This window comes from Pteropus medius, unplaced genomic scaffold (genome assembly GCF_902729225.1).
Source record: "Pteropus medius unplaced genomic scaffold, Ma_sr-lr_union100, whole genome shotgun sequence".
In the NCBI taxonomy this organism is placed as follows: Eukaryota; Metazoa; Chordata; class Mammalia; order Chiroptera; family Pteropodidae; genus Pteropus; species Pteropus medius.
The window spans coordinates 509664-521989 of NW_024353789.1; the positions used below are offsets into that span (position 1 = coordinate 509664).

Genomic DNA, 12326 nt, shown 5'->3' on the forward strand with positions numbered 1-12326 from the left:
GTTCCTCTTTCCCATTAGGGCAACCAGCTCACCAACCTTCCCACCAGAGCATCTCCAAACTCTGTCCAAAATAAAGATCTGCTCCCCTCACCCTTCATCCCCTAGACCCAACCTGTCCAGATTTGGTCTCACCAGCAGAAGTCCTAGCAACCAGCCAAGGTGGCCTTCCGCCACTCTCGTGCCACCTGGCTAAGGATGTGTAAGGCTAAGCCAGGAGGGTAGACCATGCTGGGGCTGTCCCCAGACCCCAACATTAGCAGCATCAGCATGATCCCTTAGAGGGCAGAAGAGGACAGCAGAAAGAATCAGGGACTAGGCCCCATGCACATACTGAGAGCAAAATGCACCACTTCGGCTCCAGGCAGTGTCTCTACCTCCTGGGCTGAATCGCCACTCCGCCTTCTGCTGTTTCCTTCCCTCAGTGCTGCCAGCAACTTCTCTGGGGAAAACAGCAGCTGCCCAGCCCGCGTGGCACTTGGAAAAGTACTGAGCAGCAGCTGAAAGTGTCCAGCCACCAAGGAACACCCAGGCATTCCAGTGTCATCTCTCCTTGGGCAGGAGGCTCGGGAGGAACTGGAGGGTTGGGCTGGAGGCTCATTAGGGTCTGGAGAGGATGGAGGAAGACCAGGAAGGAAAAGCCGGCCTCCCTGGGGATGCGCCTGCTGGGCGGGCCACTGAAAGCATATCCCCCTGCAGGGCTAGGGACCCTGGACTGCAGAACAAAAGTGACAGCTGCCCTCCCAATCCATAGAAGCCAGCAAAGGGGCAGCTGCCAGGGTGGCCTTCATCTGGCAGCCACTAAAACGAGCATTTACTAAACACCTGAGTTCATGAGCCCCTGGGAAGCCAATGTTTATAGCATGTACACGCGCCAAAAAAACGATCTCCACAAGGCATGGAAAAAAGAAACGTGCAACTACTTTGAGTAACCCAGGAATAATTACTAAGATACCTTCTTGGCAGTAATTGTTTTCCCTGAAAGGAGGAAAAATCTCAAGATTATTTATATTATTTTAAATTATTTTATTATCTTCTGCTATAAAAAAAATTCATTGTATTGGGAAATGCCCAGAAATAGAAGGAAGAAAAATTGTTTTGAGTTTCACCAGCAAAAATGGACACTTCATTTCCAGTCTTATTTGTGCGTAGTTATTTTGTACACGATTGTGATCCTTTTGTGTTTGCAGTTTCAGACTGTTTCTTTACACCATAGAGTGCTTATCAGGACTGCCCAGCTCTACAGTTCCGAAGCACCATTCACGCTGAGCTATACCTAATGTCCCGGGGTCTCCCTGGACTTGTACTACTTGAGGGAGGGGCCAGCATTCATGTGCTCTATGGACACTGTTTGTATATCCAACTTGTATGAAGATAACAGTTTTATGTTTTTCAATCAAATTTTACATCCCTTGAGGTTGAAGCTGTTTACTTTTATACAACACGAGGCCAACAGAGGGATCGCTAGATATACAGCAGGCACTCAACTGTTTGTTGGAACCAGTGATTGTATTGCCATGTTTAAAATAACCTGCCTTCATAGTATGAATAAGCTATGCACCAGAATGTAAACTCTCCAAAACAGACTCTTGCCTTGTTCACTGCTCTTTCCTGGGGACTGAGAGACAGGGCTCTACTCAGAGAAGTTACTCAGTAAATATTTATTAAATGAACATTGTTTTAAACATTCTTGGTAGTTTAATACTCATATGATGAGCAGCCTAAATGTAGAATTAGTATCATACTCCTGTTGTATCTCAAATATGACTTTACTCAGCACATCTATTCCTGAAGTGAATTTGTATAAATAAAAAAAGTTTTTTGCACCTAAGAAATCTATAATTTGAAGAAACAATGGAAAGTATTCTTTTAAAAATGGAATCTGTTTAAAAAACTAATCATGCTCAAACTCATTTTACATATTCCATACTTTTATGGTATATACTAGTCTGCCATTTGCCCCAAGAGAGGCAGGTCTGGGGATCCCCAAAACACAGTCATTTGAACTGGCACTAATGTTCCTCCATTAATGTACATTTGCAAAGGGCTGACTACCTATGGGGAGGACTAAGGCCTCAAACGGGCGCTACCCAGAGAAGATGCAATTCCACCAACACATCTATTAATTAGGGTCCAGTTCATCAGTATGAAGTGCCAAGCATGAGGGTGCCAACAAAAGGTTGTTGCCCTAGTCTAATGCCAACAGAAATCGCCAATCTGGAGTGCCATAAAAGGAGAAACTTTATTCAGGTAAAGACTCAGCAACCCAGGAAAAGCAGCCTCTGGTGCAAATCACAAGTGCGCTCCTGAGTCAAAGGGGAGGCCCGCTTTTATAAATGTCCTGCCTTAGTTCCTGACTGGTCCAATTTTATGCAAATGAGGGAACCAAATCTGCACAGTTTGATTGGTCCAAATAGCACTGGCCTGATTAGTTGGAATCATGCATTCTGACTGGTTGTTATGGAGATACTCTGATTGTTCAGTAAAGATGCAAGTGAAAATATAGCTGTATATTTCCAATTGGTCAGAGCAGATCTCAGCCCACTGGTTAGAAGATGATTCCAGGAACTCCTTTATAAGGGTCAGCTCAGCTGGCAGGAAGACAGTGCAAGAGGCTGGCAGCTTAGTCTGTGGCTTTTACCTGAAATGCAGACTGCATTTAAAATTTTCTAAAACAGAAAAAAATTACTAAGACATTTGTACCCAGCCAAGATGAAGTTGCAGGAACCAGACAAAATATATGAAATAACACAAAATATATAAAACAGTTATTTTCAAGATACTGAACATCAGGCAATAAAGCACAGTTATCCATAAAGGACAGGAAATGAACAAGTGAACCCTATGATTGCCCCAGCTTCAAAAGGCCTTCACTCAGAAAAGAGGAATCCAGATGGACTGAGCAGATTCCCTGAATTAAACAGATAGAGCTGGAAGTCCAGGGAGATTGAGGCAGCTAGACTTCACAGAACTGGATACTAGAAAGGAAAAGTCTGCACAGAGAGAACTCCAAAGATCTCTAGAGGGTCTCCCTCAAGTATTCAAATGAGTACTGATAAGCATATGCATGTAAGGAAACTGCTCCAGGCCAGGAAAGAACCACCTGAAAGAATGTGAGGGAACAGTACCTGGCACTCACACAGAGCCAAGAATAAAACCTGTTTCCACCAGCCGGATTGGGAAATCCCAGGATAGAAGAATAGAAACTATGCAAACTGAACACGGAGGGGTAAACTAAAAAAAAAAAAAGAAGAAGAAGTGAACCTCAGGGACCTGTAACATTATCATAAAATGATAAAATGTCAACACTAGTAGACTGTACCTAAGTATATATAACTTTTTAAAGCGACCACTAAAAAATCTATACAAAGACATACAGCAAAAATACTACAGATTAATCAAAATGGAATTCTAAAAAATGTTCAAAGGTTACATAAGGAGGCAGGATAAAAAGGATCATCCATTGATACACACAACAAATTGGACATATCTCAAGGGCATTATGCCAAGTAACAAAAAAGCCAATCTTAAAATATTACATACTGTATGATTCCATTCATATAACATCCTTGAGATAACAAAATTATAGAAATGGAAAACAGTGGTTGCCAGGTTTTGGGAATGGTTGGGGCAGGGGGTGAGTGTAACCAAAAAGTAATTTTCTGATCCATTAACATGGGTCATCTTTCAATTTATTTAGATTTGCTTTAATTTCATTGAACAATGTTTTGTAATTTTCAGTGTACAAGTCGTACACTTTTTTAGATAGTTTATTCCTAAGTATTTTATTCTTTTTAATGTAATTGCAAATGGAATTGTTTTCTTCATTTCCTTTAGATTTTTCATTGCCAGTGTATAGAAATACAGTTGGCCCTTGAACAACATGGGTTTGAACAGTGTGGGTTCATCTAAATGCAGATTTTTTTCAATAAATATTTTGAAAAAAATTTTGAAGATTTGTGACAATACAGAAAAGGTTAAGAAAAAGTTAGGTTTGTCATGAATGCATAAAATATATGTAGATATTGGTTTACTTTATCGTTCACTATCATAAAATATACATGAATCTATTGTAAAAAGTTAAAATTTATCAAAACATATCCACACAAATCTTACAGACTATACATGGTGCTGTGTGCAGTTGAGAGAAATGTAAACTAACATAAAAATGCAGTATTAAATAATAACTGCAAAATAGGCAGAGGACCTGAACAGACACTTCTCCCTAAAGTATGTACAAATGGCCAACAAATATTTGAAAGGATGCTCAACATCGCTAGCTATTAGGGCAATGCAAATCAAAACCACAGTGAGATACCATCTCACACCTGTTAGAATAGCTATAATCAACAGGACAAGTACTAACAAATGTTGGAGAGGATGTGGAGAAAAAGGAACCCTCATACACTGCTGGTGGGACTGCAAATTGGTACAGCCACTATGGAAAACAGTATGGAGGTTCCTCAAAAAACTAAGAATTGATCTACCATATGATCCAACTATCCCTCTACTGGGTATTTACCCCAAAGACTTGAAAACCCATATCCAAAAAGATATTTGCACACCGATGTTCATAGCAGCATTATTCACGGTGGCCAGGACATGGAAGCAATCGAGGTGTTCTACGATAGGTGATTGGCTAAAGAAGCTGTGGTGTATATATATACAATGGGATATTACTCAGCCATAAGAAGAGATGAAATTCTGCCATTTGTGACAACATGGATGGACCTCGAGATAATCATGCTAAGCGAAATAAGCCAGGTTGAAAATCACATGATATCACTTAAATGTGGGATATAAATCTAAATGCAACAAATGAGCAGGACAAACAAACATAGACTCATGGACATGGAATATAAACTAGTGGTTACTAGAGGACTATAGACTAGTGGTTACTAGTGGGGTAGAGGAGGACAGGGAGGTATACGGAGTAAAGGAGATCAAATACAGGGTTTAGGGTGAGGGTGAAGTGGGTAAAGGGGATCAAATATATGGTAGCTGAAGGAAACTGGACTTTGGGTTGTAAACACACAATAGAATATACAGACGTCAAATCATAATGTACATCTGAAAATTATATAATTGTATTAACCAATGTAACCCCAATAAATTAATTAAAAATTTTTTAAAAAATAAAATTAGGAAACCATATTTTGCTGGCATTAAATTCTCCAGCTTTATACACTTCAGCTTCCTTTTGCTTACTTAAATAAGCAAACAATATGCTATATAATGACTTCACTTTTTCTGGAATCATATTAGAGTCATTAGGTATGCCTTTTTTTATAGCAATCCCGCACCCACATAAAAGCTGCATTTTCAATATGAGATAAAAAGGTATTTAGCAAAAAGAGCAAGATTTCCACATCTGCCAGCATAGTTGCAGCGGTGACTTCATAAATTTCTCTCTCTCTCTTTTTTTTAATAATGATCCTTACACTGGATTTATTTATCTTGAAATGGCAGGCAACTGCAGCTGCAGGCCTCAATCTATAGTACATAGTAAACAATTCAACCTTTTTTTGTAATGTCATAACTTTTCTCTACTTCTTAGGAGCACTTCCAGCATTACTAGTGTCTCTTCATATGGGTTCTATGGTGTTATTCAAGGTTTATAATGTTGCTCTAAACACATTGAAAAATACATGAGAACTGTGAGAGATCACTTTTTACTGTGATAAATAGCTTACCGGAGGGACGAACTCCTCATGCAGAGATAAGGGTCACACGGCATTTAAGAGGATACTTATAACACTGAGTTCATTGCAATAGCAACGGGAGGTGGCTACTTAATTATTACAGTAGTGTAGTGTGTACTACAGTTAATTTTATGCAGTTATTGTTGTTACTTTATTATACTTTAACAGTAAGGCACATATATATTTATATTATCTGTTCACCTCCCATAGTTAGATTTCTTTCTGTCACCACATATTTGATCCCCTTTACTCTGTCTACCTCCCCCCTTTCCCCACCCCTTACCCTCTGGTACCACTAATCTATAGTCCATGTCCATAAGTCTCTGTTTCTTTATCCTGTTCATTTGGCTTATTTCGCTTAGCATGATTATCTCGAGGTCCATCCATGTTGTCACAAATGGCAGAATTTCATCTCTTCTTATGGCTGAGTAATATCCCATTGTATATATATACACCACAGCTTCTTTAGCCAATCACCTATCGTAGAACACCTCGATTGCTTCCATGTCCTGGCCACCGTGAATAATGCTGCTATGAACATCGGTGTGCAAATATCTTTTTGGATATGGGTTTTCAAGTCTTTGGGGTAAATACCCAGTAGAGGGATAGTTGGATCATATGGTAGATCAATTCTTAGTTTTTTGAGGAACCTCCATACTGTTTTCCATAGTGGCTGTACCAATTTGCAGTCCCACCAGCAGTGTATGAGGGTTCCTTTTTCTCCACATCCTCTCCAACATTTGTTAGTACTTGTCCTGTTGATTATAGCTATTCTAACAGGTGTGAGATGGTATCTCACTGTGGTTTTGATTTGCATTGCCCTAATAGCTAGCGATGTTGAGCATCCTTTCAAATATTTGTTGGCCATTTGTACATACTTTAGGGAGAAGTGTCTGTTCAGGTCCTCTGCTCATTTTTTGATTGGATCATTTATTTTTTGTTGTCATTGAGTTGGGCTTCCTAATTTTAGAAAGAGGTTTGACTTAAAAAATGTCAAGATAACAGGAGAAGCAGATTCTACTTCAAGAGGCAGCAGACAATTTCCCACACACCAAGAGGCAGCAGACAATTTCCCAGACACCATTAAGAAAATAATTAAAGAGGAATATCTGCCTTAACATGTTTCTAATGCAGACTACAGTGCCTATTTTGAGGAGAAAAAGCTAAAGGACATTTATTAGTAAGAAAGAGAAACGAGCACCAGGATTTAAGGCAGGAATGGATAGGCTAACTTTACTGTTCTGTGCAAATGCAGTCTCATTTATAGTCAGGACTGCCCTTGTCTATAAAGCTGCTAACACTGAGCATTGAAGGGAAAAGATAGACACCACCTGCCAGTCTTTTGATTGTACAACAAGAAGGACTGGACGATGAGAACAGTTTTTCTGCATTGGTTCCGTCAATGCTTTGTCCCTGAAGTCAGGAAGTACCTTGCAAGTGAGGGTCTGTACAATAACAAAAAGTTGTTTTGATATTGTACAATGCCCCTGACCACCCAGAATCCCATGAGCTCAAAATAAAGGCCCCCAAACGCAAAGTCTCTAATTCAGCCTCTAAATCAGGGAGGCATAAGGACCTTTAAGGCTCATTACACACAGTACTCCATGGAAAAGATTATCAACGCTATGGAAGAGAACTCCGATAGAGCATTATGAAAGCCTGAAAGGATACCATCATTGTTATAGAAAAATCCATGAAAGCCATCAAGCTCAAAAAAATAAATTCCTGCTGGAGAAAACTGTGTCCGGATGTTATGAATGACTTCACAGGATTTACAACAGAGCCAGTCAAGGTGGGGGTGAATTGTTTCAAGATATGGATCTTGAGGAATTCAAGATCTAATAGATGCTACATCAGAGGAACTAACAGATGACTTGATAGAGATGAGTGCTTCTGAACCAGTGCCAGATGCTGAGGAAGACATCCTAGAAGAAGCAGCACCAGAAAACAAACTGACATCAGACAATCTGGCAGAAGCATTCTGAAAGTTCAAGAATGCCTTTGACTTCTTTTATAGTATGGACCTTCTATGAAATGGGCACTGAAACCAGAATAAATGGTGGAAGAAGAAAACCATATAGAAACACTTTTAGAGAAATGGAAAGGCAAAAATGACAGAAATTACACTGAGTGTGCCTGCCTCTTTTGCCACCCCTTCCACTTTCTCTACCCCTCTCCCTCTGCCACTCTTAAGAAAGCAGGATCAACCTCTTCTCTCCCTCAACATGAAGAGAATGAGGATAAAGACCTTTATCATGATCCACTTCCACTTAATGAATAGTAAATAATCATCATGCCAGACACTTTAACTTATCTGCTGTATATGTGTGTGTCTTTGTGTGAAAATATAATAACTTTATAGTAATAACTTCATAATTACATTACCACACAGTATACTTCTTATAATTGGAGAAACTGTGTATCTGCCTATCATCACAGGTAAGTGGATTTTTAAAAAATGTAACAATGTTTCTAGTAGTGTATTATGAATATGACTGTAATCTTGTATGTAATAAAAATTTCATAATAATTCATTCATTAGTGTACAGTCCAGGCAACTATGAAGCAATTGTATTGATTACACTAACTATCATAAAGCAATCCTATCGCTGCTTCTTCATTATCAATGTATAAATCACTATACCCGTAAATAAATAAACATTTATTTTTCACATTATATTTTCATTTTTGATGTCTAGTGTAATACATATAACATTACAGTGGTTTGTTTCATATAAGACAACACCAATATAGGTAAAAGAGGGGCTATGTAGCAAACCTGACAAACTCAAGGGGCTACTTGGCAGTCCTGACAAGCTCAGTGAACAAAAGTAATCAAAGAAGATGGCCTGATCATAAATTCCTTACTGGGCAGGTCATGGTGACCTGGGCTTTAGCTTCCTTAGCAAAGGACAGTCTTTATCTTTAGCAGCCCTATCCATCGTTCTTATACATCTAGGATAACTTACCTTTGACATGTCAGAGTAATTTTCTTTTTCAGACCCCTCAAAGGCACAACTGCCAGCACCAGAACACTAATGCACCAGAGCACAAGACCACAAGACCCCTCACTGTTATCTAGTGCCCGAATACCACTCTATTTACTGTTAATGTTAAATGTTAACTCTCCTGTCCCACCAATGTAAAATAAGTATGTACCTCTCCATTTTGTTTTTTATCCAGTCCTAGAGATTTCCCTGCTTTGCTTTCTCCCTTAAACTACCACCATTGTATGTTATGTAACCTTTACACATTCTCCTTTGATTCTAAATGTATAAAATAAACTGCAAAACTGCCATTCTCCAATGCATTTTCTCAATCATTTGAGATTTCGCTTCTGGGTCAGCACTCAAAATTTGGCTCAAATAAACTCATAACATTCTTCTATAGGTGTGGATGTATTTTTCATTGACATTTACTTGGCATAGCCTGCAGGATTACTAAGAAGCCCACTCAGGACCATCTGGCAGACTTGGACCAGTAGGTACCAGCAGGCGCCCACTGTGTCCCACATTGGGTAAACTTGGGTGAGTTTTCTCTTGGAATCCCAGACCTCTCTGCTTTAAGTAGCAGGTCCCTGACTTTATTTGAGCTGTTCTTAGAAAATCCTCGAGGTGGCACTAAAGGATAGGGTTGAGATAACCCAGGGAAAGGAGAAAATGGGCTGCTGATTTTAATTTTGGCTTTTCCATTGGAATTGCTTACTGAGAGCCTGAACGAAATCTTTGCTAAGTCCTTTAGCTCTGAAGAAAAAGGACATTTACTCCACTAACCCAAATCCTGGGGGTATTCTTAGGTAACTAAGAATTTTCATGGAGGTGCCTAAGAAAAATTTCCTCTCAGGCGTGGTGGTCCTATAGGAATATTCACCACATTAATTAATATTTGGCTCATCCAGGAGGTGCATATAACGGCTGGCGACAGTTCTCTGAGCCCTCATGGCTGTATGTGGCAGCCAGGGGGAGAAATTAAGACAAGTAAGAGAGTTCAAACAACTGGGGAGGTGACAGCCCCTTGGAATTCAACCCATAAGCATCACACTTCAACCCACCATGTAATATCCCTAGAAGTCTGTTCAGTCTCTACGGATCTCAATATAACACTAAAATTAACATGGAGAATCATGCCTCCAAGGCCAACAAACCCCAAGATGGTCAGCCTCCCATTAATACTCCCGCAGGTTTTCTGTATAATTCGTATAGAGCCTTTATTTGCAAGTATATACAAAAATGGGGAGACTTGACTTAAAAAGATCTCAGCTTAAGATGGCTGAAATGAGGATCCTTTGATCCTTTTTCTGTGTGCACAATTAGAAAAAGTCAACTCTAAAAGTACACTGAATGAAAAAATAAATTAATTAATAAAATTACACTGAATGAAAAAATAAATTAATTAATAAAATTACACTGAATGAATGGAAAGCTTACCTTGATTGGAAAATAGAAGCCTCTCAATGAGGCACAAATAGATTTTCTTCTCTCCAGGAAGTGAATTAGATAATTTTAGAAACTGTCTCTAACTAAGGAAGGCTTCCTAAGCTGCTCAATGCTAATGCCCCACTTCACCCCTTCTCCAACTGCCCCAGTATATCCTTTACTTTCTGAGCTACCTTGTCAGGACTTACCCTCCCTTCCTCCTCCCCCTTCCCTCTCCCCTGCACCACTCCCTACTGTCCTAGGGAAAATTAAGGATAGAGAGCCAGACCAGGATAGACCAGAAAAGAAAAACAAAACAAAACAAAACAGAAATTCTGGTAGTTCCCTTTAGAAAAAAGCCAGTCTCAGGCAAAGGGGAACCAGCAATTACTTACTCTCCTTGGACTAGAACAGAATTAAGGAATCTAACTAAAAATTTTCCCAATCCTCGCCATGACCCTGTTGGATTCAAAAAGGAATTTGATTTAACTGTTAGAACATATGATCTTGGCCATTCTGACCTATTATAACTAATACACCTATTGGTTTCTGAGAGCAAAGCAGCAGAATAGCTAAGTTAAGGTTATCTGGGAAACTCCTATAGTGGATTAAAAAAACAAAAAACAAAAAACAAACAAACAAACAAAAACAAAGAGAAACAAACTAGGGGAAGTACAGAGAATTATCCCACTGGCTTTACCACACCATCCCTGAGATTTTCCCTCAGAAAATGGACTGGACTAAAATCCAGCAGTGTAAGCAAAGACCTAATGAAACTGTACTTGATTCCTTTGAATGTTTTGAGAAAACTTACAAACAACATTCAGAATGGTCTCCAGACAGTTTTAAGGAACATCAGAGTGATCCATTGCTCAATTCAGCATTTCTGGAAGGATCAGATGAGGACCTTATAACTCTCTGGCTGATCAATTATCTAAAACTATCAAAAAGAAAGAAAAATATAAAGTTACTAAAATCACGAATTTACAGCTCCAGCAATTAAGCAATCAGGTCAAACCTCCCCAACAGCCTTTTCAACAAGGGGGAAAAGGAGTCTGCTTTACTGTAAAAAGTCAGGTAATCTTAGGAAGGATTGCAGAAAACTTAAATGGGATATTCTCCTCACCAATACTTTAGGAAAAACCGAAACTACCATAAAAAGGGAAACTACTACTTCTGGGGCTACTTTATCTGTTCTTAACCCGACTCAATTAAGTTGCCATCTCTCTCAGAGTAAAGCTTTTGTACAAATGATAAGAATAGCCAATCAACCAATATCTGTTTTTAAATCAGAACCTATTTCCTAGGGAATGTTACGGGGAGATATATATATTTTTACTAGTCAAATCTACCCCAATTCACCTGATAAGTTCAGACTTTCTTGAAACCTGATGCCCAATATCCTTTTCTCAGAAGGGCAAAATGTATTTAGAACTAAGTAAATCAGACACTAAACCAATTGAGAAAATAATGATTTTAAAGGAACCTCCGCAAGAGGAAACTACTTTTGAGACCAAAACACTTGCTGCAGGACGTTCCTATGGAACTCTGGACCCTTTCCTGTACAGACGCTGACAAGACTAACTCAGCCACTCCTATAAAAATAACTATTGACAATATTTTGGCTCCACTTAATATTCATTAATATCCTTTAAGACCTGAAGCACTAGCTGAAATTAAGCCCATTATACTGGATTACTTTCAAGGAGGGCTTTATAATTTCGTATATGAGCCCTTGTAATTCTTTTTTATTTTTCTTTTTTTTTTTTATGCCTACAGCACCTGGTCTTCCTAGGTGATCTCCCATCCAAGTACTAACCAGGCCCGACCCCACTTAGCTTCCAAGATCAGATGGGTCGGGTGTGTTCAGAGTAGCATGGCTGTAGGTGAGCCCCTGTAATTCTATCCTTCTAATAAAGAAACCCAGCGGGAAAGGATGGAGACTTACACAGAATCTCAGAGCTATAAACAAAATAGTTGTTCCCGGACATCCCGTGGTTCCAAACCTACACACTCTATTATCAAGCAATTCCTGTGGACTTCCAATATTATTTCAGTGATAGGTTTGTGTAGTGCCTTTTTCAGCATTCATGTAGAAAAGGACAGTCAAAATCTCTTTGCCTTCACCTGGGAAGATAGCCAATTTACTTAAATAGTAATGCCCCAGGAATATATGGAAAGCCCCACATACTTCTCTTAGATACTAAAGGCT

At 39.2% G+C, this 12326-nt stretch overlaps 1 pseudogene; it reads right to left on the bottom strand.

Annotated features, from left to right (window-relative positions):
- Positions 1-11884: 11884 nt before the first annotated feature.
- On the bottom strand, positions 11885-12002 carry LOC120593458 (uncharacterized; annotated as a pseudogene).
- Positions 12003-12326: the final 324 nt, after the last annotated feature.